The following is a 12,712-nucleotide window of genomic DNA, read 5'->3' on the forward strand; positions in this document are numbered from 1 at the left end:
GTAATATGGGGGTTGGGTTGGGGTGGGAATGCAGGGCTCATGCTGCCAAATCCATTGTTTTGTGGAGGATTGTGTTCAATCTTATGGCTTTATTTGCTTTGTAAGTATTTGGATTAGCAGGTTTTTTAAATGTTCTTGTTAAACAGCTGCTCTCTGCTGCTGGAGGCAAAATGTGCTCCAGCTCACTTACAGCAGTGGAGCTGAACCCTCTGCAAAGCAAACACCCAGTGCTGGGTCAGAGAGAGAGCCTGAACCATGGAGGGCTCTTCCACTGCTCCTCAATACCTGTTCCAGCAACACCAGTGATTGCTTTTAGAGAATATTGGCTTTACACAGAGGAAATATCTCAGCAGAAAGTATCACCTGACTGAAAGAGGCTTGGGAAATAGATTTTAGCACCAAATTAGGATGAAGGACTTTTTAGAGCTATTTGCAATTAGTTCAGCAGCATATTGTCCTTGTACTACAGTGCTTTCTATTTCATATAGACTCCTGAGAACATCTTGCATTGAATTTTTAATTAAATTAACCAATATATTATTTTGAAACTGACTCAACAGCTGCAAGGTATCTGAGAATGTTTTGGGCAGAAACTAAGCATGGTACCGTATCACTATGAGTGCAGAGAGGATTGTCTCATGGTTGGCATTAAAAGTCCTTTCTAATAATCTGGCTATACTAGATGGCTTTACAGTTAATAATCCAGTTCAGATAACTAACTGTGATGTGCATAAACTTGAAAAGTCAAATCATGAAGACAGCATGGTGTCTGAGGTCATATTTTGTTTAAAAAGTGGGTGTCTCTCAAAGTTGGTGGCTCTTTTTTTTTTTTTTTTAACTGTCTCACAGATCATCTGAAGAGTATTTATCCTGCCCTGTACACTAGGACAGAATACAGTGAATTTTGTAGCTGACAGTCCCACCAAAACTGTCCTCACTATTTTTTTTTGTAAGGAAGAGATGCACATGGCCTCATTATCTTCTGTCAGCTGCATCACTTCAAAACATGAAATAATAATAAACCAAGAAATTAAAGGGTGATTGTGCAGGCTGGCACAGAGGATAGAGGTGGAAGTTTTTTCTCCTCAAACATTCTTTCCCGCTTTGGAAAATCATTTAGGCCTGATTTTCAAAAGGACAAAATGCCTGAGCCCCCGTGATTTAGTAATCAATAATCCTTATGCCCCTAGATACTTTCAGGTCTGGACTTTAGTCTCTCCTTGTGTTTGTTCCTCACATTATCTTACTGGGTTGTTAAATGCTCAAGGCACCCTGAGGCACTGTGACAATCAGGGAAAAGTTGCTAATGCTACAGGAAAACGAACCTCACCATCTGCTGTCCCACAGCTCACATGGAAAGACTATTTGTTCATTTTCTGGGAATCTTCTGTCCATGTAGCACATGTTGTATATGTATTGTGTGCTTCTCAGAGTTACTTTGTATTTTGGGGAGCGGTGTACTCTACACCTTTAAACTGGTTCTTAGAATAACTTGATTTCCATCAAACTACGTTTATATTATGAATTATTTATGAATACTTGAAACCTGATCCAATACAGGCATCCACAAAGGAAAAGACCTGATACTGATATTTTAAGGTCCTGTTGGATGCGCCTCAAAATGGATGAAATCTTGTCTTCTGGTGCATCTCCAGTACTCCTTAGGTGATTACAGAAAAGGGTATTACTAAGATGGCATGTTTGCTGGCAATTGCCTTAATATAATGAAATCTTATTTTGATTTTTTTAATGTGGAATGTTTTTTTCTTTTTCCTCTGAAATTCTGTGTATTGAGTTAAAGCAACACTGCAAGGTCTCGATACTTTTTCTTTGGCATATAGTGCATGTACTGGTTAACCAAGGTCAGCTTCAAGAAGTAAAGTGAAGTCTGACAAAGGCAATATTTATGAATGGACTTTCACTCTGCTGTAATTGAAATTAATGTTGAGTCATTCTTTCCAGTAACTTCACTAACAGACAAATGTGAGTTGACAGAAGGATAAGAGGCTGTCCAAGAGATAGCTCAAAAAGTGGCCAGGGTTATATATTACTTCCTGAAATGATAATACAAATGCTAATTGATCTAGAGACTCTCCTGGAAGTCATGTAGCAAAAGCATGTCTTCATTTTTATCAGGAACTGCAGAGAGTGAGTCAAATAGAGCAGTTTTAGGGTACTTATTTCAAGGTTAAAGTGCACTTCCCATTAAAGTATACAGTACCTGTATTTTCCTCATACAAAAGGTGAAAGCTGTGCTTGAATATTATCTGCAATAGGTCTTATGTGTTATCTTCATTTTCTTGTTATATTGAGTTACTAATTCATGGTATTTAGTCATGTTTTGTGAGATCTGTTTGCAGTAGATCTCAGCAAAACATCTGCACTCTCCCAGGATAAAGCAGAATCATAAGGGATTAGGGAATACACAGGAATGGAACATGTAACATTTTGGGCTTGGAAATAATCTAAAGGAGAAGCTTTTGGATGCATTTTAATCCATTTAGTTCTACACAGATTCTATGTAAAACAAGAAAGGAGAAAATCAGATAAATGCTGGGAACTTAAGATCCTTAGTGGTGTGGGATTTTGTTTATTTTGTTTCGGTGTTTGGGTTTGCTTTTTTTTTTCCTTGTAGCCAGTAGGAATTCCAGACATCTAGATTTGTTGAAACCTGGTAAACTTATATTGTTAATTGGAGCTAATTTTAAGTGATTGAAAAACTGATTTTCACTAAGAAATAACAATAATGGTCTACAACTACTTTTTTCTTATTTCTGAGGCATGAAGTACGCAGAAAATTTCTATTTGTTAAGGCATTGGTGTGAAGCACACTGGTAAATAGATACTCATCAAATAAACATAATAATTCCAGAAGATCTTGAAGTTCAACTTTACTTTCAATTCCTTTCATTTTTTTCTTGGTCAGCTGATGTTTTTTTATCAGTGGGGTGTCTGGATTTATTTGGAGTTTTCAGAGAAATATTTCTTGTTATATTTTCAGTTTTATTGAATGTCTCTTTGTTCCTGAACAAATGCTACGAAATACAAAGACTAATATTTGCAGTTACTCTGACTAAGGCATGCCAGAAATCTGTTGAAGCAGCATGAGGACTTAGCATTAGGAGACCATAATAATAATAATAATTTTCTGTTCTCCAGAACTTGATATTCTAGTCTTATTTTCTTATTTGTAATACTGCTTACTTTTCTTCTTGATCATCTCTGGATACAGAAGAAAGGCTTTTACTGAGCTATCAGTCTGCTGTTATATCACTTTTGGATGTTAAAGCAGAAACCAGTAAGGTACTTGGAACTGGAAAAGAGCTGGTGTCCTCTCAGTTCTGGCAGCTGGGCATGCATCAACAATACATTTTGCTTGCTATTTTCTTAGGAGCCTCTTGTTAGTCCTTCTGAGCTCCTTGAGGCTTTTCTGATTTAAAATTTGTGTCCCCTGCTCTCTTCTGTGGTTCACAGTCAAATACCACCGCTGTTGCTTGGCAGGGATTTAACCACTGATTTCCCCCTTGCTTTTCTGCCATTGGTAACTGTAGGCTACCAGTTATCTTGTAGCTGCTCAATTATCTTTTAGAATGCTTTTTGGTGAATTCTCCTCTAACTCTACCCATTACTCCTGGTATGCCCTAACATTCTTGAAGGAGCACTGTTTCCTTCATGGGCCGACATGTCTTTCTACCTTATGACCTTACTTGGTGATGCCTTTCCCTAACAGAGGATCTTCCAGGATCTTCCCAGGCTGCAAACGAGTGTCTGCTTCTCTACTTCTTGTGTCTTATCTGCAGCTTCTTTGGAATTTGGCACCAGGCAGATATGAAATGCAACTGTGCCAAGAGCATTTGTGCCTGTGTTGCAAGATGATGTTTAATAGCATTGTTTGCATGTTTTATAGCTCTGGTAAAGAGCCTGTCATCAGATGCTACGTAGTGGGGTTTTTTTTGTAGCCAGTAGAAATTCCAGACATCTAGGTTTGTTGAAACCTGGTAAACTTATATTGTTAATTGGAGCTAATTTTAAGTGATTAAAAAACTGATTTTCACTAAGAAATAACAGTAATGGTTTACAACTACTTTTTTCTTATTTCTGAGGCATGAAGTACACCAAAAATTTCTATTTGTTAAGGCATTGGTGTGAAGCACACCGGTAAATAGATGTGGACAGGCTGAATCAAACTATCTTATCATACAAGAGTATGATAAGATACCATTGTACTTTTCCCCTGTTTTTTCCTTTGCCTGTAGGTTAAATTGTTAGATTGAATCAAAATGTGTAGTTAAAAGTATAGGGTTTTTTGCAGTTTTAGCTTTTCCCTATAGAAATTTGGGTTCTTAAGCTAATACATGGAAAATGATGAGGCAGAATATTATACTGTCATGTCTCTGATAACTATTTATACATATGATTGTTTCAAAAGCGTATATGTTCCTGTAAATTCCTCAAAGGAAATATTTGGTTACAACCAGCCCTGTGTAGTTTTTAGGCTTGTAATAATTTTTTCCCTATCTGGAAAAGAAGATATGAATAGTATATTTTTCTTTTCCTGTGCCCTGTGTTATCAAATACTTTGCAAATAAATTTTATAGATGAAGTAGGAAGTATGTTTTTAAAGATTAGTAAGAGTCACGTCAACCAAAGGGATAAAAACCTTAATTATTAGCTGTGGAATTGAAATTGGCATGCAGACTAATTTTTAAGAAATCTGAACAATTGCATGTGTATTTATTTCCTGTCAGTGCTGAATTTACTTATTCATTACTAATATATCGTTGCATTGTTTTCATTAGCACATAGGTGTCCTCTTAGGAATTTAGACAGTACATCAATTTGCTGAAACTGAAGATCTTGGACCTGTGAATGTCACAGACTTTGAACTCTTATGGTGTGAGACAGGGCCATAAGTGAATGATCATATTTTTCATTTGCAGTGAGTAACACAGACTACAAGCAACCTGTGTGGAGATTTTGAAGTAATTTTTTTAATGAGGTATTTTGGAGGTGTGGTAATTTAGATGCTAATATTTTCAAAGCTCATTGCAAATATACAGTTGTAGTGACACACAAGTTTTGATCTACTCTATATGGATAGAATATGTATAAATTAGTCCTTTGATTAGCAAGATTATTGTGTACTGCCTCAGTAAGTGGGTATAAATATATATCCGTAATGAGTGATGTATTTGAACATACATTTATTATTTAAGGAAAAGGGGTTATAAGTTTGCCTATGTTGTCATTGGCTCTGGCTGTTTCTATCTGTGTGTGACATGAGCTGCCTGACGCTCCTTGCTTTGTTTGGGCTGCATCAAAATTTGATGTTTGCAAAATGTTTGGTTGTGTGCAATGTAATCTGTGATTCTCCTTTGGGGGACCCAGACTATCAGTGCAAAACCAAAAGCACTCCAGAAGCTGAGGATGCATGAGTCTCAGTTGAGAGTATAATTAGAAACCTTTTTATCTGGTGGGAAGTGCCCCAAGAAATAATAGCAACCTTTAAATATGAACGTGATTGCACAGCTTTCTATTTGACTTCAGCATTTTCTGCATCCTGGATCAAGACTTGCATTGTAAGAGATGTGATTTTGGACAAAAATAGATGTGAACACTTCAGTTTTCCACTTTACTTTTATGTGAATTCAGCTTAATTCTAAGAATAAGCCACCAACAGTTATTTTTCAGAAAACAAAACAAAAAAACAAACCCAAAAAACCCAACCTCCTCAAAGTTATGCAGTGTTATGCAGGACTTGCTATTTAAGTCCAAAGCTGTCTTTGGAGGCTTATATTTATTTTGAGACCTATAGTGTAGTAAGCTGTGTACAATATGTGCCTGCCCCATATGCTGTGCTGTTGTCCATAATAACTGGTTTTCACTTTTGCCATACAGGCACTATTCCTGATACAAGAAATGTCTGACTCAGCTGCACTAACACAACCTTGGTCTCTCTGTATCAGAGGCACACATACACTTTTGTTTCCACATTTTATCAGAGCTACACATGCAGTTGTTTCCACCTGAAAATGTGTTGCTACTGATTTTTGCAGTGTGTCTTCTTCAGGTAGCTGAAGTCTGGCATCTGTACCAAGTATTAGCCAGGCCAATGCTTCCTTATCTCCAGCCATGAAATTGTTCTTATCTGAACTGAGCATGAATGATATGAAAACTGCATTACTGTCCATTGCAAAATGGTGATTTTCTGTCCCTAAATGCAGAAATGGCCAGACTGAATGCAGCTTTATTGCATTGTGAGGATGCTTGTAAAGCGACATGTATGATTTATAAAATATATAAAATGGGCCTTAGGGGTTTTTTACAGAAGAAAATATTAGGAGAAAAATTTGTGTAATGAGTCTTTATCGTCCTTCCACGGGATCATGGTAATTAAGGGCGGACTTATGGATTGTGTATGAATTTTAACTGTATAACAAAAAGGCTTTCTGATATTGATTCGATTTGGATTGACAAGAGCCATTTTACCCATTTTCATAGAGTTCTTCATCCTACTTGTTCAAGATTTTTAGGTCTTACCTATTTACCAGCTGTATGAGTTTACATTTCTTCATCTCCTTAGGCACTATGCTTTTGCATTCAGCTGCAATGTGCAAAGTAGATGTAGAACATCCCTCCTTAGAGCTGAAGGAGGTATGGTCCGCTCAGCACAGATGCAAACAGTTGCACCAATGCTCAAAACCTACTGATGTCCAGCATTCAGGGGGGATATCAAGCCTCAGGTTGCATTGTATGGAAAAAGGGAGGTCCTTTCCATTGAATATCACTGTTTCTGTTGGTGCAGTACAGGGATTTGCTCAGGCTTTAATTACAGAAAGGAAAGAAAGAAAGGCCCATTTCAGGAACTGTATGTGTTCGATGTCCTCATTTAAATCTGCCACTCTCATAGAGGCAAACTGTGTGACAGTCAGTAGCAAATGACAAGGAAATTCATTGCCATACTGTCTAAGGACTTTGCCAGAAGTATTTGTCTCTTAACTAATAATTTATAAAGGGCAATAAAACTGTGTTGGAGAACTCTGTGGCTGTGATGTGTTGTAGTTCCACAGAACTAAAGAAGATTTACTCCACTTGTCATTCTGGAGTGCTGCTATGATATATTACCCGAGTTGCTGCTACCACATACATAAGCCCCTACATCATATAGGGAGGTGTAATTACAGTATGTAACTTCTGGAAGCATCTGTGCAATTATAGACTGAACTAAGGTCCAGTCTTCGTTCCCAACTTTTTATTAAATTCACCTGTTGGCACTGCAAGGGTTGAGATTTGGGATCTTGGCTATGCAGTGATGGTTTAAGAAAAAAACTTTATGCTCAGGTCCTGTGCCCTTCAACCTGCTGGCTACCATGTGCTTTCATGGGGGACTTCAGCTTTGCTAAAAGTTGTCCAGTGACATGTGTGGTTGTGCATGATGCAGTTGATGAACAGACATTGCTCACTAATAGTAAAACTCTGCAGCTGATCATCTTTGTCCTCAGCCTGCAGAGAGAGGAAATAGTTGCGTATGACTTTCTTGAATAAAAAGAAAATTAGACCCTCAAGTTATAAATGAACAAAGTTCAAAGCACCCAGAAAACTATCAAATAGAAAAATAGCAGTATTTGGTTCAGGTCAAAACAAAACAACAAGATGATGATAGTTTATTTGGTGAGATCTTCCAAAGTGTGTACTGTTGTTGTTTGCTGCCTAGCAACAAGGCCAGCTTTAAGAGTAGGAAAGTACGTGCCTGCCTGATCTATCAAGAGTAATTCTCTACAGAAAACTGAAATAATTACTACCCTTAGTAATAAATTATTAATGGATATTAATTATTGTAATAAATTGCTTTCTGTTAATATTGGCAAATTGACAAATGGTGAAGCCTACCCAGGAAGAGTAGCAAAAAGTTTACCTTATTTTCTAGCAAAGGCAAGGAAAGTTGCCTGGAAACATGCAGTCCCATACTAAGTAGGATTAATATACTGCCATAATACACACAAGGTACATGTGACTCTACCCCTGAATGTGGAAGATGCTCTTTTTATAATCAGCTTACATCACAGGTTATGTTACTAAAGAAACATAACATCATCCAGTTTGGTACTACAGTACTTCTTGCACAAGGGTGTAGGGTTATAGTTGCAGCTGAAAAACTCAGATGTCTGTGAATATTCAGATTAGACAATCCAAAACTAAAATGTTGCTTGATCTTACAGATGCACTTAATGCTCAACATTCTGTATTTTATTTCATGTCATTAGAGGTAGGAGAAGGTTTTTACTTTAATGTATTAGTAATTCCCTGTGTGCAGTTCCATATTGCAGTTCCTGGAATTTCTTCTCTCACAAAGGAAATGCTCTCATTTCTGAGTTTTCAAGCTGCAGCTACATACATCAGATGGAGCCAAATACCGGGATTTGTCTTAAGACTTGTGGTACCTTCTAAAATTTTCCTTGTGAGTCAGTTCCACATAAGTTTCATAGCAGACTGATAATTTGGGCAGCTGAGCACAGATATGGGTGGCTAACTGTAGATGTTCACATTTGACTGTGTTAGTGATGATAAAGAACACTGTTTTAAGCATATGTGTTTGCTAGGCTGTGCTGACAGGAGAGAGCTGCCATTTTTTCCAGTCCAAATGCTTAATTTTCCTTTTTAATCATGTAAATATAATAGCTGGGAAACCTAAAAACTGCACTTCTTATTTCCACAGATTTTTCAGTGGTAAATTTTAACACTGCAGTATTGCTGCAAGTAAACAGAAGGCTTTTCCTGATAACAGATGGGGAGGATCTTGACCTATCCTTTGTCAAATATCACATGAGTCAGGCTACCTGATTGCCATCAGGCTGCGTGCCTGGGTGGGCGCCAGGGTGGTCAGGTAGGGTGTAACAATAGCCATTCATCACACCCAGCCTGTCTCTCCCCTCTGTCACTAAGATAAAATGATCTAATATAATCAACTCTACAGGAGACACAAGGCTTGCTGGTGTTTTGTTCTTGGTGGAGAACCTTGTAAATACAAGCATGCACAACTACAAACAGGCCAGGAAACCTCCCACAACATTTCCAGTGTGGTAACTGATAGCAGTCATATTCATTGACTAAATTGTTTTGGGGCACTTCTGTGTTTTTTTTTTTTTTTTTTGCTTCCCTCCGTAGAGATTTTGTTAAAAAAAAGAAAAACAAAGCAGGGATGTTTGTTTGTTTATTACTGTATTTCTGCTGCAACAGATAATGACATGACAATGGTGCCACATGGCTTCTGCCATTGATGGTGACAGAAATTAATAGAAACAAGGGCAAGTAAGAGTGAAATTATGTAAGATAATAAGGACCTAGACTAATTCTAGAAAGATTACTGTTTGGATTAAATAGGCTCTGAATATTTTTCTCTGTGGGGTTTCTGTGGCAAATTTTTCATTAGGTGTTTTCCATCTGTTATGCTTATTTTGCACATACTTGGTTTTGTTCCCTAAAGTTTTTTGTCAAAGAACTACAGTCAGCTCATGGGGACTTGTAGCGCCCACGTTTGGTGCTCCATGTCCAGTCACTCTAACAGGAACTTGCATTTATTATTTGAAATGAGGAAGTTTAACGTAGCCACACCTTATCCTAGTAGTCACAGTTTGATGCCCAGAAGCCCTGGACAGTCCTGCAGGCCTTATCCTACCATGTGAGCAGATTTTTTCATAGAGAGAGACTCTGAGAGAGAAGCTGCCATGGAAGATTTGTAATCCATGCAGACAGTCAAAGGAAGGAAATCATTATCTTCCACGTTTTCCACACAGGACTGTCAGGTTTAGTGAGTTCAGCAGCACTGGTTTAAGGTGTTACCCTCCCCAGCTGTTTGCCACATGACTGAATACCACACAGTGGCCTGGATGGCAAAACAGGATTTTTCTGCTTTGAGTGGTGGAACACACAAATAATTTGTCAAAGGACTTATTATTAGCTATATGTAAAAAATGTGAGCAGTTAAAAGCCTCTTTTTGTCCTATGCTTTTATTTGTAGGACATGTATGAACTCTGCTCTAGTTGTTTTTAAAAGCTCAATTCATTATTATGCCACATTTAATCTTTATACTGTCAAAATAAAACAGGGCTAAACTTGGTTCATTTGAGATATCTTATAGAACACAGTACCTCGTACTGTAGATTTTCATTTAAATGGAAAACATTCAGAAAGCACTATAGCATTATATATGTAAAATACATATGTATATGTATGCATTAGATAATTATGTATTTCATATAACATTGCCATATGAAAAGTGTATGTCCTGGCTGTGTATATCAGTGTGGTTTCTTTGGCTTTTGTGAAGCTTTGGCCATTTAGGGCGTCCAAGAAGTATTTATTTGCTGTGTCTAAATTGAATTTCCAAGACTTTGACTGCAATTCTTATCTCTTCATAATCTTTTAATAAATGCAAGTGTTTTAAGGCCAGTAGGTACCACTGTGATAATCTGTTATAATTTTCCACATAACAGCTGCCAGATAATGTTATCTACATCAAGTCTATAATTTCTAATTTTGTTCAGCTCTAGGCTTGTTCCTGTTGAAATTAAAGAAAAAAAATTGCCCCTGATTTGAGAACATCATCTGGATGAAAGATGATGTTCTCAACCTGAGCCTTGCTCTCATTCTGTAGAGCTGTAAAAGTACAGAGTACATCTGAGAGTCTCCTATGCTTCCTCTGTTTCTGTTAATCAGTTTTGGTTTACTTTGCTACCCAGATCATATTTGGATCAACACCCAACATTAAGGCATTTTCTATATTTTTGATGATGTGTTTGAGAAATCATCTCATAACAGTACACAGGAAGTCAAAAATGTTGGTTGAATGGTGGGGGGGAGGATAAAGAATAATTCTTGGCCAAATATACTGCAAATAAACCCTCCTCAATACGTAGAAAATTATCATTTGGGAATCTTTGTCAGTGAAACATTTTTTACATTTATATGAAAGGATTTAAAATACAATGAAAACTAATAGGGTATTTATTTCAAATATTTAATCAAAACCTGAATATTTTATCTTATTTTCATTTTCAAATGTTTAAACAAGTAAATTTGGCCTCAAAACAATGCATCAGTTTTTATTTTGAAAATATTGTAGCAGACTATTGACATCTTGCCCTTTTTTCTTCCCTTTTTGAATCAAAATAATTTGCCAAAGTAGATGCAAATTTGAAGAATGCTGATAAAAATTGATTTTTTCCCCCAACATAAAAATCCATCTGCATTTGTTTGAGTACCTGAATTTTTTCTGAAAAAATTTTAATGATATGACTTTGAAGCCTGCAATCAACATTGCAATGTATATTTAAGGTACTAGTATATGAAGTGATCTCTTTAAGAAGGCCATAATTTCAGCTATACTGATATCTAACTCTGAATTTTAATTCTGGGATTATGTTTTTAACTTTTTTTTATTTATTTATTTTTTGTCTTTCAGGATTTTAAGGTTTTAGTTCAGATATGTTGCTCTTTGAACACAGGGTGCACTCAGTTTATGTGCTTTTCAGTGGAGCTGCAGTTAGATTTCTTCTCTGGGGTGTTAACATTTTTGTTGGACTGGATTTGATTGACTTAACATAGAGGCATTGATTTGCCTACATTTTTTCAGCTGCAAAAGGAAAAATCCCACTCTCCTGCTTCTCAGCCACTTTTCATGCAGATAGTCAGCAGCTCACTGCCCTCTTGAGTTTTTTATCTTCAAAGAGGTTTATTTGTTGGCTTTTGCAGCCCTTTGCAACCCCACAAATACTGCAGTGGTGCAGATGGTGTTGGCAGAGGGACAGGTGAGGTTTGGCCAGCAGGGAAGCGATGCTACATCAGCCCCACCGATGGCCCTGGGGCTGCTGTGGGAGCCCTGCAGCCCTCCAGGAGAGAGCATCCCCCTCACTGCCTCGTGGAAAGTGGACTAAGTTTGATGCATTTTAGGGAACATGGAAAGCCCTGTGTTTTCCAGTGAGATACAGTGCAGATACTAATAAATATAATACGACTGACTTAGGTGATTGTATTAATGAACCTGCAGTGCAGATGTTTAGCAACTGAGTTTGTTTTCAGCAGTGCATGTTGTAAAGGTTGGTTCAGTTCAAGTGGAGCATATGGAGAGCTTCCTTCATTCTGATGGAAAAATTTATAGGAATTCCTGTTGTACAAAATCCTCACTTGGGTTATGCCGATGTTTTCACCTACTTAGTGTTTCCTTTACTGTCAAATAACAAACCTATGAAATACTGTCACAGATACAAAAGCTGAGTTAATTACTGGAGCATGATTTTTCATAATAAATGAAAATTATTCAAAAACTTTAGATTTGCTGCTTCTAGATTTTAATTCTCTTTCTGCAGTAGTAAAACAGCATTAGAATGGTATATTATAGAAGACACAGCAATACTGACAAAAATTTTCTGCTAGATAATCTGTTTATAGAGGGCTTGTTTTCCTAAGTGGCTTTAATGGCACACTGCCGACCATGTGGAGATTCAGGGGAGATTGCTCCCGCTGTGGGAAATAGGATGTTCCTCAGTGTCTCCTCAGTAGGATGGTTCTGTCTGGCTGGGATGGGCAGACGGCACCATCCTTTTTTTTGCCAGTGAAAGCTTATGGAGCTAAATTCAGTCCTATAGGAAGCAGGCACAACTTCTTCACTGAAGGAGTCGTCAATTTTTGCCTGGTAACATCTGGTCTGAATCT

This window comes from Manacus vitellinus, unplaced genomic scaffold (genome assembly GCF_001715985.3).
Source record: "Manacus vitellinus isolate BGI_N305 unplaced genomic scaffold, ASM171598v3 scaffold_54_pilon, whole genome shotgun sequence".
In the NCBI taxonomy this organism is placed as follows: Eukaryota; Metazoa; Chordata; class Aves; order Passeriformes; family Pipridae; genus Manacus; species Manacus vitellinus.